Here is a 7,367-nt window from a genome sequence, read left to right as displayed (position 1 = left end):
ACTATTTTGTATGCATCTGTACAATAGCATTCTGTCAGGGCATATGATTATCTCTCAGGATTCAGTCCTGTGCTCTCCATGTGGATGTGACAGAACAGTTTCAGACTGGAGGGCTTAGTGACTGCATGGAAAGAGGCCTATGGGTCTGTACATACTAACATAGCTCACATAATGGTGGGAACTGAAAAGCAAACCATGGTAACAGTGGGAATCTTAAAGTCCACTATCTGTCTTTGGATTGCATTGCAGCTGAGGACATAACCAGGCTTTCTGTCAAGTCATCCCGTAGGAGACCTTGCATCTCTGAGGGCACAAGAAGCAGGTAGCATCGCCAGACTTCTGCATGGCTTAAAGCGCCACTTCATAAACAAAGGTGTAGACAGGTAACTAAAAACCACACATGTTCCTTTCTGATTTTTGACCTTGGAGTAGGCAAGTTCCAAATAATGAACTTCACAAACAGGTCTTTTTGCTCTTACATATGTGTACTTGATACACTCTAAAGCTGTTCTCAGAATAACCTTCTAGGTACAGGTGAGTTGTTAACAAAAGTATTGGTATTGGAAACACTTTGAAAACACTGTCTTTTCACAGGTGCCTTCTAGTTCACCTCCTCTTCTCTGCTTCGTTCTTTCCAATTTGACACTTCTATGCACCATCTCACCAAAATGCCCTAGTCTGTGACTTCTCTTAGGGTTAAGTTAAAAACAAAACAAAACAAAACAAAAAAAAAAAAACAAGCTTAAGGGACATGGGAAAGTAAAATAGATAGATGGACTATTGGAGTTCTTACTGCAATTCATTGATTTTTCTTTTTTCCCCAAAACTTTCTACCCCATAGGATGATTTAAAAAAGAGAGAGAGATAATTAAAGGTATGAGGATCCAATCTGAGTTTTAGCTGTAAGATTCCTGAGGATCAACAAAGAACCGATTTTGGGTGAGGTCACTTAGGTTATTGAGAGAAATAACACCTGGTTATCACCTAAAAACAAATCTTTTAATACTTGTTTTAATCTCCAGGGGACATTCAAATGGGGCCATTTTCATTTTAGGTATTTTTAGTATGTACATTTTAGAAATACAGAGGGTCAAGCCTCAATGCTTATCAACCTGAGAAAGTAATTATGCTGTAATATAATGAAAAAGGCTTTGTATATTTCTCATAATCAAACTAAGCAGTAGAGCAATAGTTCTTATCTGGCATTTTGTTGCCAGCATCAAGCCTGCTTGATTCTGTTAATCCTTAACTGGTTAATAGTTGAAGTACCGGAGCAGCATGTGATGATTCCTACCATGAGTGCATCTTAGAGTAGTTGAGGAAACATGTATCAATAACAATTAATTCCTTATTTTAAAAAATGGGGGAGGTGCATTTGGTCTGGAATAGGAATCATGACCTGGGCCAGTCTCAAGGCGTGTAAAACAATGGCCAGGGCACAGAAGTTTCCAAGGATGGGGCAGGGAGGTGGTCTGACGTCAGGGCTCTTGTGGGGAAGATGCCACCTAAGTTCATTTGTCTGTCACTGAGTGGTGAACTAGTCTCCGGACAGAAGGCTGTAGTGTGGGGATGTGCTGTCCTCAATTAACAGGATTTTATTTTTGTCTGTGTAAAGTCAGGCTGTTTACTTTCGAGGTAGAAATCTCAACATGGCAGCTTCGAGACTAGATGGAATCTGACTCAAAGCAGGTTGTGCAAAGCCTCATGGTGTCTTAGAGCTGGGGGGGACGTCCAGAAAGCATCGTTTCATAAGAATCTCTTCCCCAGAGTAGTGAAAGTAGAGATGATGCTGTTCTTTTTCTGATCATACATTTTTATTTATTTTCCTAGATACTGCTTTGCATCTTAATTGGTTTAAGTCTCCGCATCAGAGGTCCATAATTCTTTGATGCTTTTTTTCCTGGTAAACATAAACATATTTTTCCTGTGACAGGACCCCAAAAGCTTTCTATATGTTAGCTTGTTATGCTTCTGAATTTTTATTTCACTTGGGAACTTTGGGGGTGTTGGTCAGTTCTTGTGGCAACTGTGTCTGAAATCAAACTGCTGGTTTTCTGCTACAAACCTGCCCTCTCATTGTCTCCTTGCAATAAATAGTAGTTCTTCTAATCTCCTAGATTCATTGACCAAAATTATCAAACTTTTTCTCCCCCCCTCCTGTATTTGTACTTAACCTAGCTCAGCCTGTATTTGTATTTAACCTAGCTCAGCGCAGGCCATGTGTTCAGTGCTCAAGGAGCAAATGTGGTCTTGATTGTGTGAATGGAGCAGCTCAGGTCTGTCATTGTACGTTAGCAACAAGAAAACACTATTTGGAAGGTTGGAGGCATGCCTGTTTCTATAGGCATTGAAAACTATCTTCCTGCCAAATTCCATTAAGATAACACCCCCTATTTGAAGTTGAGTACAGCTGAGGGGGCATGGTAATGAACAGTCTTTTCTCCACATTCCTGTAGCACTTTCTCTATTTCATCATGACTGCTACTTCTAAACTTCAGTTGGGTCTCACTCATTTTGTTAAATCTTAAAAAAATAAGAGACTCAATTGGTCTTTAACAATGACACAGCAAGGTCAGTGATGCTCCAATTAACCACCCAAGTTGGTCAGAGATGAAAGTGAGTTAGGTAAGGAGTGTGGAGACCACGGGCAACCGTAACACCTGCAATTGCTCCTCCCAAGAGATTGATAGGCATTTCCTTTATCCAAAATTGGATAGTAAAGGAGAATCTACACATCTTTTTTCTGATTGTAACCTTAGCAGAGGAAATAGGCATTATTCCTATTATGTGCAAGCCAATCAAAATGAATTTTCTATAAATTTTAAAGTATGCGGCAGTGGCGCTTAGGATTATTAAATAATGATTTCCTAATGATAATGTAAAAATAGCATAATCAAATAACAAAGCTTGAATGAGTGCCAGAGATGAATCAACTTACTACCTTTTTATTTAAGTGAAAAACAATATCCAAAAATGTAGAGATTCACCTGAAAACAGAAATAAGCAATACTCAGCTCAACCTGCAAAGAACTGACAGAAAGCCATCTGGGAAGTTTGGAAAGTTGATGGACAAATTTATCAGTTTTTCCAAGATAAGAAATCATATTTCACAAAATTCTAAATCACTTATGTAGGCAGGTGCAAACACTCAAGAGATCAAGGGAAAATAGGTCTTTATTTTGAAAATATCTCTTCAGTCTGAAAATGAGAATAGAAACTTTTCCCCAGGCAAAAGAATTTTATCTCAGAGCTAACGCGAACTTCAGAGGGCAGCGATAATATATATTGATTTCCATGGAACACGAAGGCCCCTTTAGCATTTGTGGATTCCTAACTTTATATTAAAAAATATCATTAAAAACTTTCCCCTGCTTTCCTTTCCTATCTCTTTTGTCTTTCACTAGCTGCAAACATATGCTAAGGCATTAATTCTCAATCTCTGTGTGGTAAAGGTATTCATTATGCATCATGTAAAATTTGGAGAAAAAAAATCACCTGTGTTTTTCATTTAAGTTTCTTTTGACTTGCATACAATATAGCTATTTATTGTTTGCTTTCTCTGTGTTGAAAGATTTTTAGGGGGTCCTCCCTGATGGTCAAGGGGCTAAGTCTCAGTGCTATCACTTCTAGGGTTGGAGTCTGTCCCCAGCTAGATAGCTAACCCACATAATGGCACAGCAGACCTTTCTTGTCTCACTCAGCAGTGAATTTCAATAGATCCACCTGTTCTGCTCCCCACACTCTATGGTGAATCCTCTCACACCCCCACACCTCTGGCCTATACTCCAGTTCTTCTGTGCTTTACTAAATCTTTTCTCTCTCTCAAAAAAAAAAAAAAAATTGTAGAGGTTTTCTACCTTGTACTAAGAAAGCTTTAAAAGAGGAAAGTTTTAAGCTTAATAGTTTGATTATAACTTCTATAAACAAACTAGCCTGGAACTTCAGAACTAGAATTTGTTCTGAAATTGCTAGCATTCTTTATGTTAATATTTTTCCTTAGTTTTGTACTGTCTTTTTCAAAAACATTGCTATCTCTAGGTGTTTGTCATCATTTTCACCCTGTTTCTTTATTTCGGGGTGTGTGATGTGAGCTTGTTCCACAGAGGAGCTGCTTCCTCTATACTTGCGGTTGAAAAATAGTTAAGATTCAACTAGGGAACCTTCTCAGAATTGTCTGTGAAATATTTTTCTAGTTTAAATTATGCAAAACTCAGATGATCTTCAGCCTTATATATGGCTTATTACATCTTAGTATTCCCTGTTGAGGCTTGTTGCTTGCGCCATAATGGCTTCCCCTGCTAGAGTGGGGGCCTGATACATGGTCATTGGGTCTAGAGAATCACAGAAATCGAGATAAAGCAGGCGAGTCTGATCATTTGAAAAGCATCAGCAGTAATTAGGCTGTAGAAAAGTTTAATATTGTTTATACAGAAACTTTACCCAAATAAGAACTGAGAAGTAACTTATCTTTAAATTTTTACTTAATTCTGTTAGGAAAGGCAACAGCAATAGCCTATCTCAGAAACGAATGCTTCCTGGTTCTATGCTGTTTTAATAAGTTTCACTCAGCCCTGATGACCGTAGAGAAATCAGGACTATGAAATTATTATTGAATTAGCTTCTCTAATTTGTAGCAAAACAAACACTGAAGGCTTCTCAAGTAAAAGGGACAGAAACATTTTCACTAATAATCACTGGATTAAGTTCAGGGTGTTATGTTGATTTTGGGTAGTGGAACATAGGTAAATGAGCTAGTGTCAATCATGTTATAGATGGGACATTTCAGGGACAAAGAGTCATATAAGTTGTTAAGTCACAAAGTCAGATATAACAACTCATGTTATTCATTTAGCTTAGCCTAGTTGGAAGACATAAATCCATTTATACATTTTTTTTTGATGTACTTTCTATATTTTATTGGCTCTCCCAAATTTCATGCCAGATTTAGGTGCATGCACTCATTGTGGAAAAAATATTTGTAATTCTATAAATAATGTTGAGCTCCATCCATTAGGTCATGAGAATTCAAAGAGGAGAGAAAAATATTGCCATGAGCTATAGTCTGATGTGGATAATCAAATAATCTCATGAATAAGTTAATTATAGTGATGCATCTTTTGGAAACAAGATCTAGGTGGTCTTTAGGCTGAGGAGAGAGGATACTGTTCATAATCCATTTCCCCAGGTTTCTTCTACCAAGGATACCACAAAGCATTAGTAAGAGGAGAAAATCTTCTCCCTGGTCCTAAGGGATAAAGCTGTGCATCACATATCCCTTGAAAATCTGATGGGCAACTTCTTTTACTTTGACTCAACTTTTCCTGTTCTTCTAGCTGCTGCTTTACAGCTACCAGATTTCTCTGATGTCACCTACTACTTTGTAGCTTGGTCATCCCTCTACTCTGTGGTCATCAATCAGTGAAAAATAGTTATTGAGCCTTATAGTGCTTCGAGAGTGTCTCATCTTACTGCACTATTTATCTCTGATCATCATCTTAGGGATCTATAAAAATTCTAGTGGGGAAAACTGTATGAAAAGATGCACTTTTCTTTATGCATGGGCTGATATCTGAAAGGTAAAGAATCGAGAGTTGTTGGAGGCAGGAGAAGGAGAATTTCATAGATAGAACATAACATTCTACCCTTATGCTGGTTCACCCTTCTATTGACTTCTGCAATACATGCAGAACGACTTCCTCTGTTTGTGTTTTGTTCCACCTGCTTCACTTGCTTTACTGTGTCTGGAATAATTGTTTTCCTATAAATTGACTAGGTCAGTTAAATGCTTTCCATAGTTTACTTGGTTGCCAGAGAAAGTTTTTGTTGCTTTTCAAGCATGGAATTCCTAAATCTAGCCCTTCAAAAAAGCATACTGGGATACTGAGGCACTCCATCACATACTTAAGTTTAGCTTACCTGCCTACTGGAGACCTCAGTCACTAACCAAGTTGTTCAAAGGGAAAACTGCACACCAGCACCCTCGCACTTCTCTCAGTATGCAGTTACATCACGGCGTGTGAGCTCCATGGAATCCGATGCGTGTGTTTCGTTTCCCACCATGCGTTCAGAGACCAGCATAGTGGATGCGTGTATGATGTGTGATAGTAGGTGATGCGGTAGAAGTTATACTGGCTGTGGGGTAGGTAGGGAGGGCCGAGGGAGACTGACCCTCAGGGCCTTGTAACCATAGGTGCTGCTAGGGCTCTGAAAGGTCCTGTGGGAATAAAATCAGAAGCCTACTTTCTCAAGACAACACTCACTGGAAAATTGCTCAGTAATGACTGCAGGAGGCTGGCTTGTTTAAGAGTAGCAACCAGGAGCCTATTCTCAGTACAGTCATGTAGAACTTAATGTTCAGTTAAGAGAAAGCTCTATTTCACGTACTGCAGGATTTAGTAAAGAAGTTCTCTACCATACCGAGACATACACAAAACTCTAGAAATGAAGTTGGGTGTGGCCTAATCATTAAGTAATCTATGAGAACAATGGGTGCAGACATGTGTGTATGTGTAGGTACGTGTATAGCTGGTTGAGCTATAAATGAAAAATACTGCTAACTGATGAGTCTTTAAGTGTGCTTTTCTTTTTCCCTCATGCATACTGATCTAGAGTTCTTAGGAAAGAGAATTCATAGGATCAGTGTATGTATGTGTCTGACTGTCTACCACATGGAAGCTTGCTGATGGCAAGCTTAGACATCTGGGAGAGCTATGGTGTGAATTCCTGTTAGGAGGTCGGCAGTGAGAGAGCAAACTATCCCTTTCTAGCTTCTGTACTCTATTCAGGCTTTCAATTGATTGGATGAGGCAAGATGCACTCAGTCAAATGCTAATCTCACCCAGTATTATCTATGATACATCAATAGGCAAAACTGTGTTTCAATAGAATCAGGGTACCCGTAACTTAGTCAAATTGACATAAAATTACCCATTTCAATCTATCAATCTATAGGCACATGAAAGGAATGATTAGAGAGACTCTTGGCCTATGTACTGTGCAATATAATTTTACAGTTTGAGAATGAATAGCTATTCCCTTTATTAGTATACAGGATGCACTAAAATGTCTTCATGTCACCGCCAGCTAACATTTCATAGCTGTGATATCTATGAGAAGTGGCATTTCATGATTCAACCAACCTGCCAGGAAATGAAAGGCTTAAATTTATAAAACAGCTGCAATAGATGATTTTGCTGAGTAACCTAACAAAAATTAATGATAGATAACTAGTTTCTATTTGGGAATACTTACATTTAATGATTAACACATTGAAAATAATCTCCTTAACTGTAGAAAGTCGAGACCTTTTTTATGATTTTTATTTCACAACAGTTTATTTTACATCATTTTGTACATTATTTTTTTCT

Source organism: Condylura cristata, unplaced genomic scaffold, assembly GCF_000260355.1.
Source record: "Condylura cristata isolate star-nosed mole 26May11 unplaced genomic scaffold, ConCri1.0 scaffold00007, whole genome shotgun sequence".
NCBI classification, from domain to species: Eukaryota; Metazoa; Chordata; class Mammalia; order Eulipotyphla; family Talpidae; genus Condylura; species Condylura cristata.
Note: the sequence above shows the minus strand (reverse complement) of the source record.